This window comes from Aulostomus chinensis, chromosome 1 (genome assembly GCF_037954235.1).
Source record: "Aulostomus chinensis isolate RoL2024-O1b breed Wild chromosome 1, RoL_Achi_v1.0, whole genome shotgun sequence".
Classification (NCBI taxonomy): domain Eukaryota; kingdom Metazoa; phylum Chordata; class Actinopteri; order Syngnathiformes; family Aulostomidae; genus Aulostomus; species Aulostomus chinensis.
Window position 1 is genome coordinate 56,603,159 of NC_141320.1, and position 25,153 is coordinate 56,628,311.

At 45.3% G+C, this 25,153-nt stretch overlaps 1 non-coding gene across 1 annotated transcript; it reads right to left on the bottom strand.

Annotated features, from left to right (window-relative positions):
• Positions 1-21,126: 21,126 nt before the first annotated feature.
• trnas-uga (transfer RNA serine (anticodon UGA)) lies at positions 21,127-21,208 on the bottom strand. The gene has a single exon. It is a non-coding gene; the product is annotated as a tRNA-Ser (tRNA).
• Positions 21,209-25,153: the final 3,945 nt, after the last annotated feature.

The following is a 25,153-nucleotide window of genomic DNA, read 5'->3' on the forward strand; positions in this document are numbered from 1 at the left end:
GACAGTGATGTAGTGAGAGTTGCTACTAATCTCAAAATGATGCTAAAGTGATACAATGAGAGTTGCTAAAAACCTCAAAATGATCCTGAAGTGATCTAGTGAGTTGCTAAAAACCTCAAACTGATGCTACAGTAAGGGAGTGAAAGTTTCTACTCACCTCAAAATGATCCTGACAGTCATGTAGTGAGCGTTGCTAAAAACCTAAAAATGATGCTACAGTGATGTAGTAAGAGTTGCTACTAACCTAAGAAATGATGCTACAATGATGTGGTGATAGTTGAAAAAACCTGAAAATGATGCTAAAGTGATGTAGTGAGAGTTGCTACTCATCTAAAAATGATGCTAAAGTGATGTAATGAGAGTTGCTACTAACCTAAGAAATGATGCTAAAGTGATGTAATGAGAGTTGCTTCTAACCTAAGAAAAGATACTACAGTGATGTAATGAGAGTTGCTACTAATTTCAAAATGATGCTACAGTGATGTAGTGAGAGTTGCTAAAAACCTGAAAATGATGCTGTCAGTATTGTAGTGAGAGTTGCTACTCTACTCAAAATGATGCTAAAGTGATGTGGTGAGAGTTGCTACTAACCTAAGAAATGATGCTACAGAGATGTGGTGAGAGTTGCTACTCATCTCAAAATGATGCTACAGTGATGTGGTGAGAGTTGCTACTAACCTAAGAAATGATGCGAAGGTGATGTTGTGAGAGTTGCTACTCATCTAAAAATGATGCTAAAGTGATGTGGTGAGAGTTGCTACGAACCTAAGAAAAGATACTACAGTGATGTAATGAGAGTTGCTACTAATTTCAAAATTATGCTACAGTGATGTAGTGAGAGTTGCTAAAAACCTGAAAATGATGCTGTCAGTAATGTAGTGAGAGTTGCTACTGTACTCAAAATGATGCTAAAGTGATGTAATGAGAGTTGCTACTAACCAAAGAAATTATTTTACAGTGATGTGGTGAGTGTTGCTACTAACCTAAGAAATGATGCTGCAGTGATGTGGTGAGAGTTGCAACTAACCTAAGAAATGATGCTACAGTGATGTGGTGAGAGTTGCTAAAAACCTCAAAATGATGCTGACAGTAATGTACGTGAGAGTTGCTACTATCCTCAAAATAATGCGAACAGTATGTAATGAGAGTTGCTAAAAACCTTAAAATAATGCTACAGTAATATAGTGACAGTTGCTCCTTACCTCAAAATGATGCTGACAGGAATGCAGTAAGATTTGCTAAAACTCTCAAAATGATGCTTCAGTGATGTAGTGACAGTTGCTCCTTACCTATAAACGGTGCTGACAGTAATGTAGTGAGTTGCTACTAACCTCAAAATGACGCTACAGTGATGTAGTGAGAATTGCTACTATCCTCAAAATGATGCTGACAGTGATGTAATTAGAGTTTCTACTAACCTAAGAAATGATGCTACAGTAATGTGGTTAGATTTGCTAAAAACCTCAAAATGATGCTGATAGTAATGTAAGTGACAGTTGCAACTATCCTCAAAATAATGCAACAGTGATGTAGTGAGAGTTGCTACTAACCTCAAAATGATGCTAAAGTGATACCATAAGAGTTGCTAAAAACCTAAAAAAATGATCCTGAAGTGATGTAGTGAGTTGCTAAAAACCTCTAAATGATGATACAATGATGTAGTGAGAGTTACTATCCTCAAAATAATGCTAACAGTATGTAATGAGAGTTGCTAAAAACCTTACAATAATGCTATAGTAATGTAGTGACAGTTGCTCCTTACCTCAAAATGATGCAACCGTGATGTAGTGAGAGTTGCTGAAAACCTCAAACTAATGCTACAGTAATGTAGTGATACTTTCTACTCATTTTAAATTATGCTGACAGTCATGTAGTGAGAATTGCTAAAAACCTCAAAATGATGCTACAGTGATATGGTTAGAGTTGCTAAAAACCTCAAAATGACGCTACAGTAATGAAGTGAGAGTGGCTACTATCCTCAAAACAATGCGACAGTGATGTAGTGAGAGTTGCTACTAATCTCAAAATGATGCTAAAATGATACAATGAGAGTTGCTAAAAACCTCAAAATGATCCTGAAGTGATCTAGTGAGTTGCTAAAAACCTCAAACTGATGCTAAAGTAAGGTAGTGATAGTTTCTACTCATCTCAAAATGATCCTGACAGTCATGTCGTGAGCGTTGCTAAAAACCTAAAAATGATGCTGCAGTGATGTAGTAAGAGTTGCTACTAACCTAAGAAATGATGCTACAGTGATGTGGTGAGAGTTGCTACTAACCTAAGAAATGATGCTACAGTGATGTGGTGAGAGTTGCTACTCTACTCAAAATGATGCTAAAGTGATGTAATGAGAGTTGCTACTAACCTAAGAAATGATGCTACAGTGATGTAATGAGAGTTGCTACTAACCTAAGAAATGATGCTACAGTGATGTAATGAGAGTTGCTACTCATCTCAAAATGATGCTACAGTGATGTGGTGAGAGTTGCTACTAACCTAAGAAATGATGCTACAGTGATGTGGTGAGAGTTGCTAATAACCTAAGAAATGATGCTACAGTGATGTGGTGAGAGTTGCTACTCATCTCAAAATGATGCTACAGTGATGTGGTGAGAGTTGCTACTAACCTAAGAAATGATGCGAACGTGATGTTGTGAGAGTTGCTACTCATCTAAAAATGATGCTAAAGTGATGTGGTGAGAGTTGCTACTAACCTAAGAAATTATTTTACAGTGATGTGGTGAGTGTTGCTACTAACCTAAGAAATTATTTTACAGTGATGTGGTGAGTGTTGCTACTAACCTAAGAAATGATGCAACAGTGATGTGGTGAGAGTTGCTAAAAACCTCAAAATGATGCTGACAGTAATGTAGGTGAGAGTTGCTACTATCCTCAAAATAATGCTAACAGTATGTAATGAGAGTTGCTAAAAACCTTAAAATAATGCTATAGTAATGTAGTGAGTTGCTCCTTACCTCAAAATGATGTTGACAGGAATGCAGTAAGATTTGCTAAAACTCTCAAAATGATGCTTCAGTGATGTAGTGACAGTTGCTCCTTACCTCAAAATGATGCTGACAGATATGTAGTGAGAGTTGCGAAAAACCTCAAAATGATGCTCCAGTAATGTAGTGAGTTGCTAGTAACCTCAAAATGATGCTAACAGTGATGTAATGAGAGTTGCTACTATCCTCAAAATGATGCTGACAGTGATGTACTTAGAGTTTCTACTAACCTAAGAAATGACGCTCCAGTGATGTAGTGAGAGTTGCTACTTTCCTCAAAATAGTGCTAAAGTGATGTAATAAGAATTGCTACTAACCTAAGAAATGATGCTCCCGTGATGTGGTGAGAGTTTCTGCTTACCTCAAAACGATGCTGATATTTATGTTGTGAGAGTTGCTACGAAACTCAAAATGATGCTACAGTGATGTAGTGAGAGTTTCTACTAAAGTCAAAAGGATGCTGACAGTAATGTAGTGAGAGTGGCTAAAAACCTCAAAATGATGCTACAGTGATGTAGTGAGAGTGGCTTTAAACCTCAAAATGATGCTACAGTGATGTAGTGAGAGTGGCTAAAAACCTCAAAATGATGCTACAGTAATGTAGTGAGAGTGGCTTTAAACCTCAAAATGATGCTACAGTGATGTAGTGAGAGTGGCTTTAAACCTCAAAATGATGCTACAGTGATGTGGTGAGAGTTGCTAAAAACCTCAAAATGATGCTACAGTGATGTCGTGAGAGTTGCAACTATCCTCAGAATAAAGCTAGTGATGCAGTGAGAGTTGCTCCTATCCTCAAAACGATGCTACAGTGATGTAGTGAGAGTTGCGACTAACCTAAGAAATGATGCTACAGTGATGTGGTTAGAGTTGCTACAAACCTAAAAGTGATGGTAAGCAATGTAGTGAGAGTTGCTACTCACCTCAAAATAATGCTAAAGTGATGTAATAAGAATTGCTACTAACCTAAGAAATGATGCTCCAGTGATGTGGTGAGAGTTTCTGCTTACCTCAAAACGATGCTGATATTGATGTAGTTTGAGTTGCTACGAATCAAAAAATGATGCTAAAATAATGTAATGAGAGTTTCCAAAAACCTCAAAATGATGCTACAATGATGTCGTGGGAGTTGCTAAAAACCTCAAAATGATGCTACAGTGATGTCGTGGGAGTTGCTCGTATCCTCAAAATAATTTCACAGTAATGTAGTGAGAGTTGCTACGAACCTCAAAATGATGCTAGTGATGTATTAAGAATTGCTACTAACCTAAGAAATGATGCTACAGAAATGTAGTGAGAGTTGCTACTAACCTAAGAAATGAAGCTACAGAAATGTAGTGAGAGTTGCTACTAATCTAAAAAAGATGCTCCAGTGATGTAGTGAGAGTTGGTAAAAACCTCAAAATGATGCTACAGTAATGTAGTGAGAGTTGCTACTAATCTAAAAAAGATGCTCCAGTAATGTAGTGAGAGTTGCTACGAACCTCACAATGATGCTACAGTAATGTAGTGAGAGTTGCTACTAATCTAAAAAAGATGCTACAGTAATGTAGTGAGAGTTGCTACGAACCTAAAAATGATGCAAAATGATGTAGAGAGGGTTGCTTAAAACCTCAAACTGATGCAAAAGTGATGTCATGAGAGTTGCTACTAATCTCAAAATGATGCTAAAGTGATGTCATGAAAGTTAATGCTAATTTCAAAATGATGCTACAGTGATGTAGTGAGAGTTGCTAAAAACCTCAAAATGATGCTCAAACTAACGTGAGCTTCATCAAGACCCAGGCCACTATTTGGGGTCATGCATCATTGTGTCTGACCAATGGTCCAACTTCATCAGTCAGTCAGTCAGAGACATTAGCATTTGTCGGCCTGGCCTGCTGCCAAAGACTAACTCTGCTTTAGTTGATTTACCTGTGCAGCCATGTCACGCTCCTCTCGGCCACCTCCACGGTCAGACGCCAGGTTAAACCAGCCAATGGCGTAAGAATCACTCTCAGAATCTGAAGCGCTCGTCGCTGCAGGGTTTTTCCACACAGCTTCTGTTGAGAGACAAAGTCCATCACTTGATGAACTCTCACCAACAGAAATGTGCAGTTTTCCACTCAGGACAGCTGCTGCATGCAAAAAGAAGGTCCAGTGGATCCGTTCAGTTCTACATTATTCAGCAGAGAGATGTCACCATTGAATAATGACCATATTTCCTAAAATTATAGCTCAACCACAGAGGGACCACGCCTACTAGAATGACCTCTGTTTACTAGAAGTGCTTCTCCTATGGTGGTGAACTCCTCAGCTGTCAGTGGAGTCAAATCTGTCTTAGAGAGGCCAGAGGTTCCCACACTGGTTCCCTCTCATCATGCAGCCCTGACAGCTGTGTGTGCTGTTCCAGCGTGTTGGCACCTCACTGATGAGTTTCAGGGTTGGCCCTCCCATCTGTTGCTGCACCTGAGCCAGCTTCTCCTTGGCTGTAGTGCTGATCTGAAGGATGTGACAGTGTTCCTGGCTTTGTGTCTGATGATGGAAGTGGGGATCTGATCACAGGATTTTCTGACTCCTAGATTCAGACGATGTGCAGTGCAGACTGAGTGGTGAATTTGGAGCTGTCTAGTGGATGCTGTCATGTTTGGTGCTGCGTCGCTCACAAGACACTTGACTTTGTTGGTGATGGCCCAGTCCTCCATCAGGCCTCTTTGGACTGGGGCCAAACTGTCAGCAGGGTGACTTTGTGGAAAGTCTTGCACTCCCAACACATTCATTCTCACTAATGCAGTGACACGTCAGAGCCAAGGGAGCCTCCATGTCCACAGATGTCCACATGGCAGCTGGACTTCCTTTTTCACTCCTTCCCGTTCCTCCTGGTACTTTTTGGCCACCGTTTGTTTGATGGTCTGAAAATGACACCCAGAGTAAATCAATACATTGAAATTAGAGATGAAATAAACTGGAGATATCAACGACTGCTTTAGATCATTTCCACACAAACCTTTCTGGTTGGCAAACATATGAGGCTCAAGGACCTGAACCAGTTCCCTGAACCCTTCCCTCTCAACAGTGCTGAGGGGCTGGCAGTCCTTCAGGATGAAATTCAGCAGAGCCTCATCCAGCATCTGCTTCCTGGAAGCTGGATGGTAAAAGATGAAGTAGAGAAGAAATGAATAGGAATTAATGATCAATGAAGCACCTGTGAGTCAGTTGGAGAGTGTCTGTATACCTGAGTTCATCCTGGTGGATCTGGGACTTCATTCCCATGCCTGGCCCCATCATGCCTCAGCACTGAAGAGGTGCTTTTGTTGAGATGAGACGCTTCTGTCCAACAAATGCCACATTCAACCTGCAGAAAAGAACATGAGTCCTCAGCTAAAAGTTCCTTTCTTCATGGTGACTGGTGTTTCTTAGTCTTAGACCACCAGGTTTCCAATGAGGTGTATCGGATACGTTGTTGTGTGCCGCTGAAATCCGTCCAATTCCGGCGTTGTTTCCTCATGAAATATGTTTGCCTTAAAGCTCATGAAAGTGTTGAACCACAATATCGTTCACCATAACTGAGTCAACTTCAAGATAACCTACTTCTACATTCCAGTCCCGGCTGCTCCTGTTCTGCTGCAGTCCAGAAAACAACAACCCGATACAATTGGCGCTCCTTCCCACAGCTCCGGCCCGGATCCGCATGGTTCCGCTGACTGAATGTGAGACGCGCTCCCTCCAGAGTGGCACAGCCCGATGGGGGTCCTTATCCGGCACGGGGGCGGAAAACAGGTGTGACTGGAAAGCCTGGTTTGTTCTGCGTCGAGGGAACGCGTTGCTCTGCTCTTCACCGCCAAGCCGCTAGGGGGTGTGGCTTTGTCTTTGTATTGTTTACGGAGCTCTTGTCGGATTCCTTGGTTTTCTTCCGGTCACAGACAACAATTGTTGGCCATTTGTCAGTCTTTGTAGTGCCAAGAATACTCCTTTCTTCGGCTTGGTCCATTTTTTCTTGGAGCTTTCACCACAGAAACTGTGAAAATGGCGGTGTTGTTGTGCTGCGACTGAACCGGAAATGATGTTTTGAGCGGACCAATCACAGTCCTCGTCGTTGACGTCACCACGCGTCGACGAGACGCAGAAGCATAAATAAGACTTTAGTGGTTTAGAATCTCACGCCAAGCCAGAAAACCAGGTCTTGAGTCAGTCACGTGGTCACTGCCGGTCGGCGAGGCTTTGGACGTCACTAAGTACGTCATCAATACGCGTTTTTCAAAACGAAGTCCTGGATCACTCGACTCATCACTACCGCTGCTACCAGGTTAGCGAGTTAAGGAAACGTTAGCGAGTGTGGAGTGGCACAGAGAACAGAGCTTGGACTCTGCTCGTTTTGAAGAAGAAGAAGAAGAAAAGAAGCGGAAGGCCTCGGTCTTTGTCTCCGGAAGGCTGAGTGGCGCCGGTAGAACCTCAACATGTGCGCCGCGCAGCTGCTGCGGGTGTCGGTCCAGGAGCGGATCCTCGCCGCCGCTGAAGACTTCCTGCTGCAGCTGGGAGAAGGAGACTCAGCGGCTGGAGTCCCGGTGCTGAGAGCGCTGCTCACCGAGCGGCTGGCGGCGGCCGCGGAGCAGATCGTGGCTCTGCTGGAGGAAACCGTGGCGGAGTACGAGCGGGAGAACCGCCGGCAGAGGTTGCTGCTCGATGCCGTGCTGAAGCCCCGAGTCAGGCTGGACAGAGCAGGTGAGTCCCCCCACACTGACCAGGAGAACCGGTGTTGTGTCGCTCCCAGCAGCATCGACCGATAGCGATGTCTGTCTGTTTATTCCAGCGCCTCAAAAAACTGCTCCTTTGAGTTTGGACTCGCCAGGTTGGCTATCAAGTGATGCTCCAGTGTAGAATCGTGCCAATGCCAGCCAGCAAGTGTCTCCGGTCCAGTTGTGTCAGCCAGTATCTTTGTGTTTGGTCCTGTTTGGCTCCTCATAACCACTGCAGGCAGGTTTCTCCTCCTCTTAATCAAACTAAGGATCGTTCCAGGCTCACTAATGAGCCCCTCCACTCCATTCAGGCCCAGGTTTAAAATCCTGTCAGCTCAATTCTCTCAGTGAGCAAAGAAGTGGAGGAGCAGAACACAAGAGGGGAAGGAAGTCAAGGGTTCACCTGTTGAGGGATTTCCTCTCTGTGAGATTGAGACTGAGTCAAGATGTGAGACAGGACAAGAGAAACTCAAGCTTTGGCTCCTTTGTGTTATTTTTCTGAAATGGAGCACTTGATTTGAACATGCACAGCTATATTAATATGCTCTTATTTTGAAATGCAGCCCTACTTTTATTAGTCAATGAGACACCATCATACACATCTGCAGTCATTCAAGTATGTTCAGTTTGAAGTTACGTGATAACAGATCTTAGTTGATTTCTGTTTCTGTCTGTTGCTCCGCTGTTTCAGAGTCAAATGAAGAGATTCTGATGTTGCTGTTTGTGTCCTGCAGATGTGGAGCAGCTGCTGGTGATTAAAGAAGAGGTTCCCCCTGAGCTGCAGGACCCAGAGCCCCCCTACATTAAAGAGGAGTGGGAGGAGCTCTGGACCAGTGAGGAGGGAGGGCAGCTTCAAGGGCAGCAGGAGGCTGATATCACCACGTTACCCTGCACCCTGGTCCCTGTGAAGAGTGAAGGAGACGAAGAGAAACCTCAGTTCCCACAGCTTCATCAGAGTCTAACTGAGGAGAACTTGAAAGAAGAGTCTCTGAGCAGCAGCCCAGTTCATCCTCTGAAAACAGAAGCTGATGGAGAAGAGAGTGGAGGACCAGAACCAGAACTAGCCAGCAAGACTGACAGAGAATCAGAAATCATCAGGAACGTGAACTTTGGTCCTTCTGAATCTCAGACAGAAGTCAGTAAGGATGAGCGTCCCTTTAGGTGCTCAACATGCAGTAAAGGTTTTAATTACAGAAAGAGTTTGGTTCTACACATTAGAACACACACTGGGGAGAAACCGTTCCCCTGCTCAGTTTGTGGCACAAGATTCTCAGAAAAGCGACATCGGAAAAGACACATGAGAATGCACACTGGAGAGAAACCATTCCCCTGCTCGGTTTGTGGCAAAGGACTCTCAGACAAGGGATGTCTGAAAAGACACATGAGAACACATACTGCAGAGAAACCATTCCCCTGCTCAGTTTGTGGCACAAAATTTTCAGAAAAGGGATGTCTGAAAAGACACCTGAGAACACATACTGGGGAGAAACCATTCCCCTGCTCAGTTTGTGGGAAAAGATTCCCTGTTCAGGGAAGTCTGAAAAAACACATGAGATTGCACACTGGAGAGAAACCATTCCCCTGCTCATTTTGTGACAAAAGATTCTCAGAAAAGGGAAATCTGAAAAGACACATGAAATTGCACACTGGAGAGAAACCATTTGTCACGACCTGGCACTGAACCCTGAAGGAAAGTGAGTGGATTATGGTCTGTGTAGACAATGTGTTTACACAGCAAATAATTATGAGAACACACATGAAAACACACATTTTAGAGACATTAATTTTGCTGAGTTAGTTGCTAAAGCTCCTCAGATCAGGAAACTTGAGACGACACAATGGAAAAACTTCTTTGCCCATTCTGCCCATGCCTGCTCCTACACAGACAGAGTGGTCCTGCTCAGGCCTGCTGCTGGGCACCACTGAAGCAAATACACGGTTGCTATGCAACGGACTAGTTGGACTTCCGATGTCTGGGAGGGCCGGCTGTAACATACAGGATGAATTTTCACAGTGAAGTTCTTCTTCTTCTTCTACAGCTGAATTAAAGTGTAAACAGCCATCCACACTCCTTTTAACTGTTCTTTGTAGACTTGTCTTGTATTAAACGTTCTGTACACTTAAAGTTCTCAGTGATTTTGTTTCCACATCAAGGCTCTACTTTATCACTACTGAGGCTTTATGCTGCTTTAAGTGTATGTTATTGTTAATTTGTCTGTTTATCTGCTGCCCCCACAACCTGCATTAGGAGATAATTAGCGGTATGCACCGAAAACCAGTTTGCTGTATAACCAAATCCCTGCAATTGTCCATTATAATAACAATAATAATAATAATAATGATACAAGAACACACCTAAGGTTCATTTTGTGCCTGAATTTTCCTTTAAGAGCTAGAAAAGATGGATTTTATTGGAAGCCGGTGCAGCGAAGCTAAGACTGGGTGATATGGTCTCTCTTCCTATTTCCTGTCAATATGTGTGCAGCTGCATCCTGGAGCAGCTGCAGAGTCTTTCACCACTTGTCAGTGCAGCCTGATCATAAAGAACTACAATTCCTCTCATTGTGTAGTTACCCACAGCAAGATGAGCAAGAGGACCAGGAACAAACCCTGCTGTGAGGGAGGAGGACCACCGAGCTCCCAAAAGAAGGACTTTGTCGTCATCTCGGCTGGAGAGCCTGCTGGGACAGAACTTTACTAATGCTCAAGTGCAACAGCCCAGCAGGTCTGCCTGTGCCAGGGCTCAGGAAGAAGTTAAGAAGTACTGTAGTTCTCCACCTCTCCGTCTCTGGGGACCCTCTTGACGGGTGAGGTGGGAATGAGCTACGTTTTCCTCTCATTTCCAGGCTTCCCAAAAGGTACCAATGTGTTTTTTTTCAACAGCAAAATAAAATACAATAGAAATGAGTTCAACTCTTGTTTTTATTCCAAATATATTGTTTTTAGAAAATTGTTTCAAAAATGTGAAAAAGTGCATCAATAAACATAAATTAGAGATGCATCAATAATCATTTTGTGATTGAATCGTAGCCCCTGAATTTTAATAATCGAATCGTGAGGTGTCCAAAGATTCCCACCATTAATTGCAGTAGAGTTTCCAAGATATTCCACTATTTTCTTGTTTTATAGGAGAGGCTTTGATGTCTGTCTCTGATGTCTAAACTCTGACTCTGATGTCATTGGTGCTGACTGAATTCTACCCCCTGACAGACTGGGAAGGCTCCTATTGGTGATGTCATCATAAATCTATGAAGGTCTTGTTTCAGTGTCAGGAACCAATCAGAGCAGCCTCCTCCTGACTAAACAGCTCTACTCATCAAGCCCCTGACCTCAGACTCTTCTTGGTGAACTGATCAGAGATCAGATTAGTAGAGAAGCAGTGACACAAAGGGAAACTTCCTCATTCCCTGAACGCAGCTTCATCAAACAGAGCAATGCTAACTGTTCACCTGCAGTAGTGATGTCATCAGGACAGGAAGTTGATCAGACATGGGAACTTTGACTCAGATCAACCAGGGAGGGAGGAGTTCTCAGAGTCTGATTGTGCTGATGAATCATCAGAACTCTCCATCATGCCGTGGTCTCAGCGTTTGACCTGAAGTCCCAGGCTTCAAGGGTTCTCCCCAAACTCTCAGGGTGGGTCTGACCACATCTGAGCAGGACACCATGAACAGGCTACATGAGGACATCTCAGTGTCAAATCTGTCATTTCCTGTTGCCAGTAGGTGGCGCTGTGGTCACTGCTGACCTGCAGATGTGTTCAGACTGGGATGTTGATCAAACCTGGAAGTTTCAAACAGATCTGACAGGTGGAGAGGATTCAGAAGAGTTGAAGCTTCATTTTAGTTGGAGCCTGAAAATGAGGTGAGACTGAGGGCTCACAGGAGTTGCAGGTAGGTGCTGCCCCCTAGTGACCCAATGGAGAACAGCAGATGATTCCATGAATGTTGGATATTTTTCTTGTCTGGAAACGTTCCATAGAAAACTGACTTCTACTACTCAGATTTCTCAAAGCCTGATGTGAGTGACATCATTTCCTGTTTCATGTGTCAGTTTTCTCCATCTCATCAGTCGTTTGTTCTCTCTCCTGGCAGTGACCTCACCACAGACGCAGCATGACATCATACATTCAGCTGATGATGTCATGTGATCATTTCATCACTCCATTCATGTAGACTTTATTGTTTTATTCTATTGTTTTGTCTTCACTTCTATCTTCCTACAGACGAGTGCGTCTGATGGAGGCACCGCTGATGGAGTGGAATGTTTCCACGTTGCCATGACAGCAGGGTCAGCTCACCTCACTCTCTTCCTTCTGGCGTCAGAAGAGCAGGATCAACTGCTTCTCCATCTGGGTGGATGAGCAGCTCCTCCCATCTCAGGAAGACCCCTCCCTCGCTGCGTGTGACCAACTTCTCAAAGCTCATTCTGGTTTCTTTTTCATGTTCTGTGTTCCTCTAGTGAAGCAGCTGCAGCTTCATCTCAAGCTCTGGACCACCAGGTGAGTCCTCAAACCAGTTTGTCCTCTGAGAGCAGAGGTTCAGGACTTCTTGAAGCACCTGTATCAGATCTAAACCTGCTACCTGAGCATGGTTTCATGGTCAGCACCATCTTCTAGAAGCAGATTGGCGGATGGATGGACCCGGATGTTAGAGTGAACGCTGGCGCGATTAGCTGCCGCTGCTCTCCGGTTGTTGTTTCTTAATATTTGTTATGATTTTCCACACTGTTTGTAGCAGATCGCATAATCTGGGCGAACGCGGTACTGCTGGTCTCGACACTGGGCCCACTGTCAATTGGATCGGTTTGTTAATACCGTGTTTAGGATGTCCACGTGTCACCTGTAGCGTGCGGTGCTACACTCACCTGGTCTCTGCTACTGTGGTTCGGTGAACGTTGTCGACATCTGTCCGTGCATCATGTGGATCTACAATCTGGCTATGAGCTTTGTGTTCTGGTGGACTGTCCTGTCCGTCGTGATATCCCCAGCTTCAACCCTGATCCAATACATGAGCGCGGAGCTCCTCCAACTCCGACACCACCGAACTGCTCCTCCACCTGTATTGCATCACTTCCCGGACATCTATCGCCGTTCTCACCGGAGGTACATCCACCGCGGAGCCAGCGTTGATGACTCCAGCGCCATAAACTCCATCTGGTCCTCCACCCGCCGCCATCCTCCGAGATACACCCGTAGGAAGGTGGACCACAGCGCGTTAGCCAGCCTAGCCAGGTCGGCTAACGTCGCCTTCTCCGACCAGCTCTGCGACGTCAAACTGGGATTATTCAACATCCGTTCCTTCACTGGCAAGGGACAACTATTGCAAGACCTCCTCCTCGACTGCAAGTATGACTTTCTTTGTCTGACGGAGACGTGGCAACATCCTGATGACTTCTCTCAGCTGAACGAGTCTACTCCTCATGGGTTTGTTTACACCTGTCAACCCCGTCTCACCGGCAGAGGTGGAGGTCTCGCGATAATACACCGCGAGACTTGGAAAGTCTCGTCTGTTTCAGTGCCTGTCTCTCAGTCATTCGAGTCTGTGGCACTACAGCTGAATGGACCCACCCCCGCTGTGCTTGTGAACATCTACCGCCCACCAAAACCAAATAAGGTCTTCATTGATGACTTCACTACATTCCTCACCCAAATCTGTTCACTCTCACCCAACAGAATTCTGTGAGGTGATTTCAATGTTCACATGGACAACACAGATCACCCTCTCACTAAAGATTTCACTTCTTGCCTGGACAGTTTTGGACTTCAACAATACATTGATTTCCCCACCCCTACTAAAGGCCATATTTTAGATCTAGTGTGCTGCTCTGGTGTCACTGCTTCCAACTGCTCTGCTGTTGCCTTCGGCTCTAGCATGTCTGACCACATGCTTATCTCAGTCAACCTGAGCCTGACACTTTCCAAAACCAAACAGTCACGTATCATATCCTTCCGTAACATTAAAAACATTAATATAGCAGACTTCAAATCAGGCATTGACAGTTTCTCCATCATCACCCCCCCATCCACCCCGGATCAACTGGTTTCTCTTTTCAATGATGGTCTACAGACTCTGCTCAACACACTCGCCCCCCTCAAGATCCGGACCGTTTCCTTTCCCCACTCCGCCCCCTGGTTCTCTCCTCATCTACGTCAACTGAAAGCCAAAGGACGTCAGCTGGAGCGGCTTTCTATAAAAACTGGACTCACTATCCACAAACAGATGTTCCATGACCACATTCTTCAGTATAAAAACGCACTCTCCTCCGCCAAATCCCAATATTTCACACAACAAGTCACTGCTGGTGCGGGGAACACCAGGGCCTTGTTTTCACTGGTCAACAATTCACTCCGCCCCCCTGACTCCTTCCCCCCTCACTTCTACTCCACCGACCACTGCAACTCCTTGATGTCTTTCTTCAATACAAAAATAGCCACCATCCACCAGCAACTGACCCCTCCCACGTCCACCTCCATTTGTCCCCCACCCCCCATCTCTCACTCCCAACAGCGCTGCAATCCTGGTCCACTCTCTCATCACCTCCCGTCTGGATTATTGTAACTCACTTCTTTTTGGTCTCCCACACAAACTCCTCCATCAGCTTCAATTGGTCCAGAACGCAGCTGCCCGAATCATCACCAGAACGCCTGTCATCAGTCACATCACCCCCGTTCTACATCAACTCCACTGGCTTCCCATAAAACACCGCATTGACTACAAGATCCTCCTCCATACATTCAAAACCATCCATAACCTCGCGCCTTCATACCTGTCAGACCTTCTCCACACCAACATTCCCACTCGGTCTCTCAGGTCTTCCTCCTCCATCAGCCTCAATGTCCCCTTCTTCCGTCTAACCTCCATGGGGGCTAGAGCCTTCAGTTGCTCTGCCCCTCGCCTCTGGAACTCCCTCCCTCCTGACATCAAAAACATTGACTCCATTGACACCTTCAAAAATCATCTTAAAACTCACCTTTTTAGACAGGCATATGGCTGAATGCCCTCTCTTGTGCTCTCCTAGGGACTTCTGTTGTTGTTCTTTTAAATCGTGCATGTTTTATTTTATTTATTTATCTATTTTAAACTGTTGTACGGCGACCTTGAGTGCCTTGAAAGGTGCCTTATAAATAAAATGTATTATTATTATTATTATTATTATTCGAAACTTTCACTCCATTACTGTTAGCATCGTTTTGAGTTCATTAGCAATTCATACGACATCACTGTCGCATTATTTGGAGGTTCGTAGCAACTTTTACTACATTACTGTTGCATTATTTGGAGGTTAGTAGCAACTCTTACTTCATGACTCTCAGCATCACTTTGAGGTTGTTCGAAACACTGACTACATTACTGTAAGCATCACTGAGTTGATTAGCAACTATCACTGCATTACTGTTAGCATCATTTTTAGGTTCGTAGCAACTCTTAACCTCAAAGTGATGCTGACAGTCATGTAGTAAGAGTTGCTACGAACCTCAAAATAAGGCAAGGCAATTTTATTTGTAGAGCCCGTTTTCACAAACAGTTTGTCTCAAAGGGCTTCATGGCATCATAACAACATCCTCTGCCCTTAGACCCTCACATCGACTGAGGAAAAACTCCATAGAAAACCCTTTTAACAGGGAAAAATCTGAGAAACCTCAGGGTGAGCAACAGAGGAAGATCCCTCACCCAGGACGGACAGACGTGCAGTAGATGTTGTTACAGACAAGAAACCAGTTTACAATACAAAATGTGGGAAACATGGAAATGTTAATAACAGCTGAAGAAGGAAGCTTCTGGTAGGGGAGGCAGGGAGAGCAAGCCAGCTTGATGGGGGACTGGATGGTAGACTGGTTCATGGAAGGGGAGGCAGGGAGGGCAAGCCAGCTTGATGGGGGACTGGATGGCAGACTGGTTCATGGAAGGGGAGCGCAGGCCAGTGTAACAGTAGGGAATAAGAGGGGGGGGGCGATGCAGGCGGCGGTTGGGGCTCTGGTGGATCTGTGGAAACACAGAGAGACTGCGAGACACCAAGGCCAAACTACAAAGTGCAACAAGTAATGGTAATGACAGTTCCAAAAATGTGCAGGGAGGAGAGGAGGAGAGAGGGGGAGAGGAGAGGAGAGGAGAGGAGAGGAGAGGAGAGGAGAGGAGAGGAGAGGAGAGGAGGGAAGGGCTCCATGTAACCTGATGTGTCCCCCAGCAGTCTAAGCCTGTAGCAGCATAGCTATCAATGGTTCAGAGCTACCTGAACTAGTCCTAACTGAAGGCTCTGTCATAGAGGAAAGTCTTAAGCCTGGACTTAAACGTAGTTAAAGTGTGTGCCTCTCTGACCCATGGAGAGAGCTGGTTCCACAGTAGAGGAGCTCGGGAACTAAAGGCTCTACCTCCCAGTCTGTTTTTATTGATACTGGGAATCACTAAAAGACCTGCATTCTGGGAGCGGAGTGCTCTGGTGGGACAGTAGGGACTAATGAGCTCTTTCAAATAGGATGGAGCTTTATCATTGAGAGCCTTATAAGTCAGTAGAAGGACTTTGAAGTCGATTCTAGATCCTACAGGAAGCCAGTGGAGAGAAGCGTTCTCTCTTCTTAACTCCTGTCAAAACCCTCGCTGCAGCGTTCTGGACCAGCTGGAGACTCTTTAGAGAGTATTTAGGACATCCTGACAGGAGAGAGTTGCAGTCATCCAGCCGAGAAGTGATAAATGCATGCACCAGTTTTTCGGCATCACTCTGGGAAGGGATCTTCCTAATCTTAGCGATACTTCGCAGATGGAAGAAGGCGGTCCTAGTCACATGCTTTCAGCACCAAAGAGAAGCCACCTTGGAGGATTTCAGTGACTTTTATCAAAGGTCCCACTTGAGTAGGAAGTTCCAACCAAGCTGGCCAGGAGTTGAACCTAGAATCTTCTGATCCGAAGTCAGACGCGTTCTCCTTTACGCCACCAGCCCTACAGGAAAGGTTTGTCTGAATAGAAGAAAGTCAACATGTTCATTTGTACTTGATTTGACAGAAAGTTTCAATGATAGGGTGGCATTTTCTGGTTTTGTGCTGCCAGATTGTCTAAATATCAAGTTTAGATCATCAAGTTATCACTGGAACACGAGGAGAGAATACAGTAATAAAAACATGATCATTTAAAAAAAATATCATACATGAATTATTTTACATGAAATTATTCACTTTTTTAAGAAGAAAATAAGAAAGACAACCTAAACGACCAGGGCTCTGCACACGACGTGTAGCGACCAGCGGGACGGCTTTGGCCCTCTTAATGACTGCTAAGTGTCACTGACAGAAACTGACGTCTCAAATGGAGACGTGAGGCCAACAAGAAAACCCTTCAGCAGCTTCCTGAACACCGTCTCTCCCTGGAATTGCAGATTATTCACAAGACAGAAAAGAGTTGGAGGAGGAACTGTTGCCTCTCCTTCTGCCCAGGATGGTTCCACCTTAGGGGAGCGGTTCACTAAATACTCATTAGCTTCTCTGGTCCAAGAATATTGATGTTGGCTCGCAGAGACCAGATCCAGAGTCAAAGCTGAGACTTCAGTCCAACCACCTTAAGATGGAGGAGAAGAAGCCCTGATTTCTGGGTCTCACAGTCTTTTTCCACTTTCTTGGCTCCACCCACACAGGGGGCGGATCTATCATCAGCCACATCTTGAGCATCCCAGCATCCCTGGATATGTGGAAAGGTTTTTTCAAGAATGGCCACCAAATGGAGGGACAGCAGGAACAGGATCTCCATGGAGCTCAAAGGAGGGATCCCTCTCAGCTTGGAGCAGTCCTGGGGCCTCATGTATCATCGAGGTTTATGCAAGAAAAACTTGCGTATGCCAGGATCGACGCTCACGTTCAGATGTATCAACACGAAAAGTTCGGCGATTCTTGTGTTGTTTCACTCCAACTCTGGAGGTGCCGTAGAAGTTGGCGGAAAGCCGATTCTTGCGTTAACTGCACTTTGGTCCATTGGCGACACCCTGTGGCAGTGTTTGGTAACTGACATTTTTTGATTACCGCACATACATCGGATCCAAAAAGCCTTCCAGCAGGAGATGACAGACCATTCCGGGGTGAGTCAGTCGACCCTCGGCCGGGCCATGCCCTGGGTGGTGTACCTGATCATTGAACAGGCCAATATTAATTTGCAGCAACAGGCGGATTCTCAGATGTCTAATTCTCTAATGACTGCACTCATGTTGCCAGAAAAACGCCATCCCATGAGGAACACGCTTATGTTCATCGTAAGGGTTTCCACTCCATCAATGTGCAGATCATCGATGCACAGAGGCTGGAGGGATGGACGTCGATCCAGGCCGGGCAGCCGTCCTCGCACGCCAGAATTTCATTTCCACAGTGTGAAAGGGTAAGAAGCTACCACACGATTCATGAAGCCAGATTAATTTATTTTGTCCACAAAACGTTCCAGAACATTTATCAGGCAGTCAAGCTGCTCATTGATCCCCGTTATTCCCCTAATCATGTCCTCCTGCGACTGCAGGACCGCCTGTGTGAGGATTCCTCTGGATCCCTGTGGGCCGGAGGATGTGCCGCTGGGTCCGGGTGGGCTGGAGGACCGTCCGCCGCTTGTCGGCCTGGTGCTGGTGCTGGGGCCGGGGGATGGGCTGCCCGAATGCCGCTGGTCCTGGCGGATGACTCTGAGCCGGTGGACGGGCTGGCGCGGGAGCCGGCAGGGGTGCTGCACGTTGGCGGCATGGCTGACGGATCAATTTCTATTAAACATATTGGTTTATTTAAGTGTCTGATTCTGTGTATTTGTTGCCTTTACATTTGTGGCAAAGCAGCTGGAAATGTTGCTAAGAAAAGGAGTTGCCACTTCCCCTCCAGGCTCTTGGAGTCAGCGTGGGTGGTGGCGACAATCCCCCCACAGAGGTGCTGCCCATGACTGCTGCCACCCACTGCTCAAACTCCATCAGGTGCCCCTCTCCCTGACCCCCACCTGTCTGGCCGGCACTCCTCCGGAGGGCAGCTGTACGCCGCTTGACCTCCACCTTGACGTCCTGTTAGTGCCATTTTCCACATTGTTATTTAAATTTAGATTGAAGCCAATTGATTATTGTAGTTCTTCATTTAGTGATTGCGCAGTGTTGAACTTCAGCCAATAACAGGTCCCACCACTTTGTTTTCATCTCCATGGGGGTGTGTTGGTCTGAACCCACCTCGTTCACCCTCTCACTTCTTATCCACTCACAACCTTCATTGTTTATCCTGACACCACTGGACAGGCTGACCAACAGAATCTGCTGTCTCTCCTCCACCTCTCCTACCAGCACCTCCAGCTCCACGCCGTGACCCTCTTTTTCTTTGACATTATTTTGTGAGTGCCGACAGCGGAGACCCTATTTAAATGAATTTGCGTATTTCTTGGTGGGCGTAACGGGGGCGGGCCAGGTAGCTCCAACATCTGCGCTCAATTCCACACTGATTGGGATGTATCGAGGAAACGTGTGTGAATTCTGGCCTCCGCACATATTGATACATCCGGATCTTTTGGTGCGTAGGCAACTTTGCATTCTTGCGACCGCAAGTTTTTAGTATGACTTCCACGCAAGTATTGATACATGAGGCCCCTGGTCTGTCCTTAAACTCCCACATTAACAAATCTCCATGTCTGTCCTTTAACTCCCACATTAACAAATCTCCAGGTCTGTCCTTTAACTCCCACATTAACAAATCTCCAGGTCTTTCCTTGAACTCCCACATTCACAAATCTCCAGGTCTGTCCTTTAACTCCCACATTAACAAATCTCCAGGTCTGTCCTTTCACTCCCACATTCACAAATCTCCAGGTCTGTCCTTTAACTCCCACATTAACAAATCTCCTGGTCTGTCCTTTAACTCCCACATTCACAAATCTCCAGGTCTGTCCTTTAACTCCCACATTCACAAATCTCCATGTCTGTCCTTTAACTCCCACATTAACAAATCTCCAGGTCTGTCCTTTAACACCCACATTAACAAATCTCCAGGTCTGCCCTCTTCCATCTACGTAACATCGCTAAGATCAAACACATCCTGACTCAAAAAGATGCAGAAAAACTCATCAGTGTGTTTGTCACTTCCAGGCTGGATTACTGCATCTCCCTCCTATCAGGCTGGACTAATAAGTCCCTAAAGACTCTCCAGCTGGTCCAGAACACTGCTGCCTGACTAGAACTGGTAGAAGAGACCATGTCTCTCCTGGATTAGCTTCTCTCTCTTTGCTCCCTGTCAAATTCAGAACAGAATGCAAAATTATTCGACCATACAAAGACCTCAACAGTCAGGCTCCTTCATATCAGAACTCCTACTCTCCTCTTACCCAGCTAGAACCCTTCGTTCCCAGGATGCAGGTTCACTTGTGGTCCCTAGAATTTCTAAAACTAGAATTGGAGCCAAAGCCTTCAGCTTGTCAGAGCTGGCGTAGGCTGGCCCTTACATATGCTGCTATAGGCTTGGACTGCTGGGGGATGTTCTATGATGCACTGGGCCTCTCTCTCCTCCTCTTTCTTCCTAGACTCATTCGTTTTACTGACTCATCTTCTTCTCTGGAGCCTTTGTGCTTCCCCACCTCCCAGATCCCTGATTGCTGCTGCTGCTGGAGGAGGCTATAGACCTGAAGAGGCTCCAGCTGCCAGCCTCAGCATCACCTGTTCATGTCCTCCTCTGTCTATCATTATCTTCCTCTTTCTCTCCTTCTTTACCTCTTCCCTCTTTTCCCTTCTGTATATCCCCTGGGGGGGGGATAATGGAGGAAGACAGGAGACAAGACAGGACATATTCTTTCACCAGGGGGTCAAAGCAGACATCAGTTCCCACTGATCCTGGATCTGATCAATGTTCCTGCCTGTTAAAAAGAAGGTTTTAGTCACTACTGTTGCAGGATGTGCTTGCTGATGAAGAATTGTTGGGTGTTAACTGATGGTAGGACTGAGGTGCTGGACCTGCTCTACTTGTAGAGTGTCATGTGATCACTTTTGTTGTGATTTGGCGCTAAAAAAATAAAACTGATTTGACTGAAATGGAAACTGTTGGGGGGGGTTTAGCCTCCAAGGTTATGTCTTTGATCTCTGAATTCTGTGTTTGAACTCTGAATTCTGTGTTTGATCTCTGAATTCTGTGTTTGATCTCTGAATTCAGTCTTTGATCTCCTGCTTCAGTCTTTGATCTCTGATCATGGAGCTGATCTGGGAGCAGTCCTGATGTTAAATGCTGTGATGAAGGACAGTGGTGAAATGGATGAAACATGTCAACATAAAATTAAATTTGAAACTTATTCCAAGCTTTATTTTGTGTTTGATGGCCATTTTTAAAGTCACTAATGATTTGCTTTGACTCCTGGATCCTGTGGTGCCTGATGAGGAGACAACTGGAGCACAAAGTAGGGGAAGAGGTCTGATATGGACCATCAACAGTTGAACATTGTTGGCAGGACTCCAACCTACGCAGGGAGACCCCAATGGATTTCAAGTCCATCGCCTTCACCACTCGGCCACAACAACCACATTCACACACACATTTGTAGGAGACTGAAATTCACCAAATTATCTTTATTCTTATCTTTATTATTATCGTTTTGATGTTCTAGAGGAGACAACATCTGATCTTTGTTAGAGCCACCAGTCAAAGGTTTTCTTTAAAGGCTGTAGCAGCTGAGAATGAGGAATTAATAACCATCTTAGTGAGGACATTTTGAAACAATGACAGAAAAGATGACATTTTGCCAGCTCTGCTGCTCCAGCCAGTGTTGGACGGTGACTTGGGAATCTTTATTGTTGAATATCAGACGCCACTGGTGAGTGGATGCTGTATAAATTCCATCCATAAATGGAGGTGGATCCTAAAAGGGCTCGTTGACTCAGGAGGATCTCTCCACCCTACAGACTGAGACGGAATCATCAAAGATGGCAGTTGGAGTTCTGTGGATCTGTGCTGGATTCCTCGTCCTAACGGACCAGAAGTCTGTCTGAAATACGACACTGATTGATGATCTTTTCATGAATCTGAAAATGCTTCTAAACTTAAGAGGAAAACAAATCTATCTTTTATAATAATTTTCATCATGGGAACGGACGTCTGCTGCGGCTGGTTTTTAAACGAGAGCAGGAAAGGACAGACAGCAGAAGGCAAATAAATAGAAGAAAAGACAAAAGAGAGAGAGAGAGAGAAAGAATGAGAGGGAGGGAGGGCTCTAGTGGGGCTACTTCCTCCTCCTCTGCTCCAGTTGGTTCCGCCCTGTCTGCTGGTGTCTCCACTGCTGTCACAGAGCGGCTGATTGTCACACCAAGAGACCGCAAGTGTCTCATGTTCAGTGTCTGGCACGGGACTTTGCAAAAGTAGGTAGTTATAGTTACTAGTTACTTCTGCCAAAATGTAACTGAGATAGTACCTGAGTTCCTCCACTCTGAAAGTAACTACTCACCAGGGAAAGTAACTACTGCAAGAAGACAGACATGTCCTCCCTCAAGCCTCAAACAGACCATTGGTCCTGTTTGGTGTTCCAAGTCACACGTCTGGCCTTCTGTTTGAGGGGAGGAAGGTGTGGGGAACCCAACCCCTGGTTTACTGGGAGATTCATCACAGCCGACTTGGCACACACTTTGTTTGCATGTTTGCTTCTGACCAAAAGACACAACAAGACCTCAGAGGACCGTACGACTCTTCATTTCTTTTCACCAGGAGAGAAGTCTTTGTTTTTTGGAAAATGGCCGATTGCAACGGTAAGCAATTTCTTTATGTATTGTTGTCTTTAACTGATGCAATGATAAATTACTAGAGTGCTTTTCAACATTTGAAACCTTTTTTTGTTGAGGAAAAGTCCGGTGAGCCTCTCTGTATGATCATATCATTAACAAATAAATATTTGATTGAGTAAACAACTAAAACTTCTAGCCCATGACCTTTGCTTTCAAACACCCATATTGACCACGTGCCTTTTGTTTTAGGGGAGGAGGGGTGAGGAACCCCATCCCTGCCTTTGAGCTGCTCTGGCTGTTTGACCTCTGTTTAATGGTGATGTTATTTCTGCTTCTTTTTGACTGTATGGAACAAAACAAGCTGAGGGCCAGCGAGTGTATTCAGAGATGGAGGCCAGGCAGCTGGAATCTCCACCAGAGGAAGCTTCAGGGTGTGCAGGACCATACCTGGATCATGAAGACGGGTTCATGGATCGGGAACTTTCAGCCAAACTCATGGAGCGTCTAAGAACTGTTGTCTGACTGCTGCTCAATGCTGCCATGAACACACAGTGGACTGGTGACTGTGATGAAGCATTCATGTGAGAGCAACCACACGTGGGGAGGAAATATCTGATGACTATTTTGAAAGAGATCATGAAAACATACGATCCAGGCTTTGGAACAGAAAACTCATCTGCACAATTAGAAAGGACCTGTTCCTGAACCACAGGCTCATCAGTCCTGCTAAGATCACGGCGCTGCTGAGACACTGTTGGAGACACTGTTGGAGACACTGGCGCAAGCAGGGGTGGCACCAAGAGCGACTGGTGACTGTTGGAAAGTACACAGGTAGGTGACCACTGCTGGAACATTCATGCTGAACAAGCAGGATCTCAAACATTGGTATTCTACTTAGGTGGCGCTACAGAGTTGGATGTACTATTTTGACTACTCTGACTTTGCCTACATGCAGGAATGCTGCCCAGGTCCGTACACTGCTAATGGGACTGATGGGTGCCCTCAACCTTGCATGTCCCCCACGACTGTGCTACACTTCTGAAGTGTTTCAAAAACTTCTCTTGGATCTGGATGGACTTCAACTGTCCCCCAAAGTCCACGCATTAAAGGTGAAATTGTCTTGAATGAAGATTTGAAGTGACAAACTTCACAATGCCAAACCGATGAGGTCAGGTTTGAATGGATGAATGTTGCAGTTGAACAAGATTTGAAAGCACTTTGATGAAGCGTTTCAGGAGTTCTTGTCACGCTCACTGACTGTTACACACTTACGCTCACACACTCTCACACACTCACTTTACAGATGTGCGGTACACACACGGTGAAGAGGTTTTTGCTAAGAACATTTTTGTTTTGTTTTTTTAAGAACATTTTGGTTAGTTTTTTCCTGAAAGTACTTGTAATACATTGATTCTTAAAAATAAATATGTATTTGTACTTTGACTACTCTAAATTGATAGTAGGTGTGACTGTGAGTGTGAATGGTTGTCTGTCTCTATGTGTTGGCCCTGCGATGGACTGGCGACCTGTCCAGGGTGAACCCCGCCTCTCGCCCGTTGACGCTGGGATAGGCTCCACCCCCCAGTGACCCTTAATGTGTAGGAACAAGCGGAAGACTATGGATGGATGTATTTGTACTGTGTTTTAGATGTGTGATCCTCTTCCTGAGACTGTCTACCTGGACAGTGAGGACCAACAGGACATCCTTGGTGCCTTTCTGAAGGCAGTACTTCATAGAACACCAACACAACTGAGCTTTACGGATGAAGTGCAGTTCATCTTTGGTGTTCTAGTTCCTGAGGGAGGCCTCACCATGGATATATTTTACAGAGTTTGTCCTTGCAGGAGTAAGTGACTTAATAGAGTCTAACAAAGGGTTGAACCTGAATGAGAAACTCATTCCCTAACCAGGAATCGAACCCGGGCCGCGGCGGTGAGAGCGCCGAATCCTAGCCACTAGACCATCAGGGACCACACTGAGCTCTCCAACAACAGAGACTATAGACAATGACTCAAGAACACAGGACTCTGTTGTCTCAGCTTGAGATACAGAGGGTCCACCAAGACCACCAGACACCTCAGCCTCCTAAAGACAGTCCACCCCCAGGATCCTGCCCCCCTCTGCTCCAACTCAGCCCTCCATTCATAACGTGACTTTGTCTCAGTCTCTTCACAATGCCAGTCACTGAAACACTGACAATGTGATGGGGGCATTTTCTTCAAGGCTCACAACTGCTACTTCCTACAGTCGTCTCTACTGTGTACTTGTACTACCAGTTGTTATGAGCATCTGTGGATTTCTAAATATTCCAGTCCTCAGTTTGCAACTGTATAGTGATGATGGGTCCATTTAGAGCCAATCAATTTTAATAATTGATCTTTGCATCTGGACATTATTTTAGGAACACAAATACTTTTACTTCATTCTGAGGATGAGCAGACGTTCAATATAATTCTCATTTCCTGGTCAAAGACTCCTGCTAGTCAGTGAGGATCTGGGCTGGATTGTAAAGATTCTGAGAGGGAAACCTTCACTCTGGACTGGACTGAGAACGGAGCAGCTGCAGCTTCCTGGAGCCTGACTTGCCTCTGTGGTCTAAGGCTGTGTGGGCTGACATCACAGTGAAACTCCTGAGATCACAGAGCCTTTGAGATCACAGGCTGAGTTCCTTTTTATCCCTAAAATGAAGAATAAAAATGTTGTGTCTGTGTTTGTGTTTGCTGCATCAGTTAAACAGTGACTCTAACAGA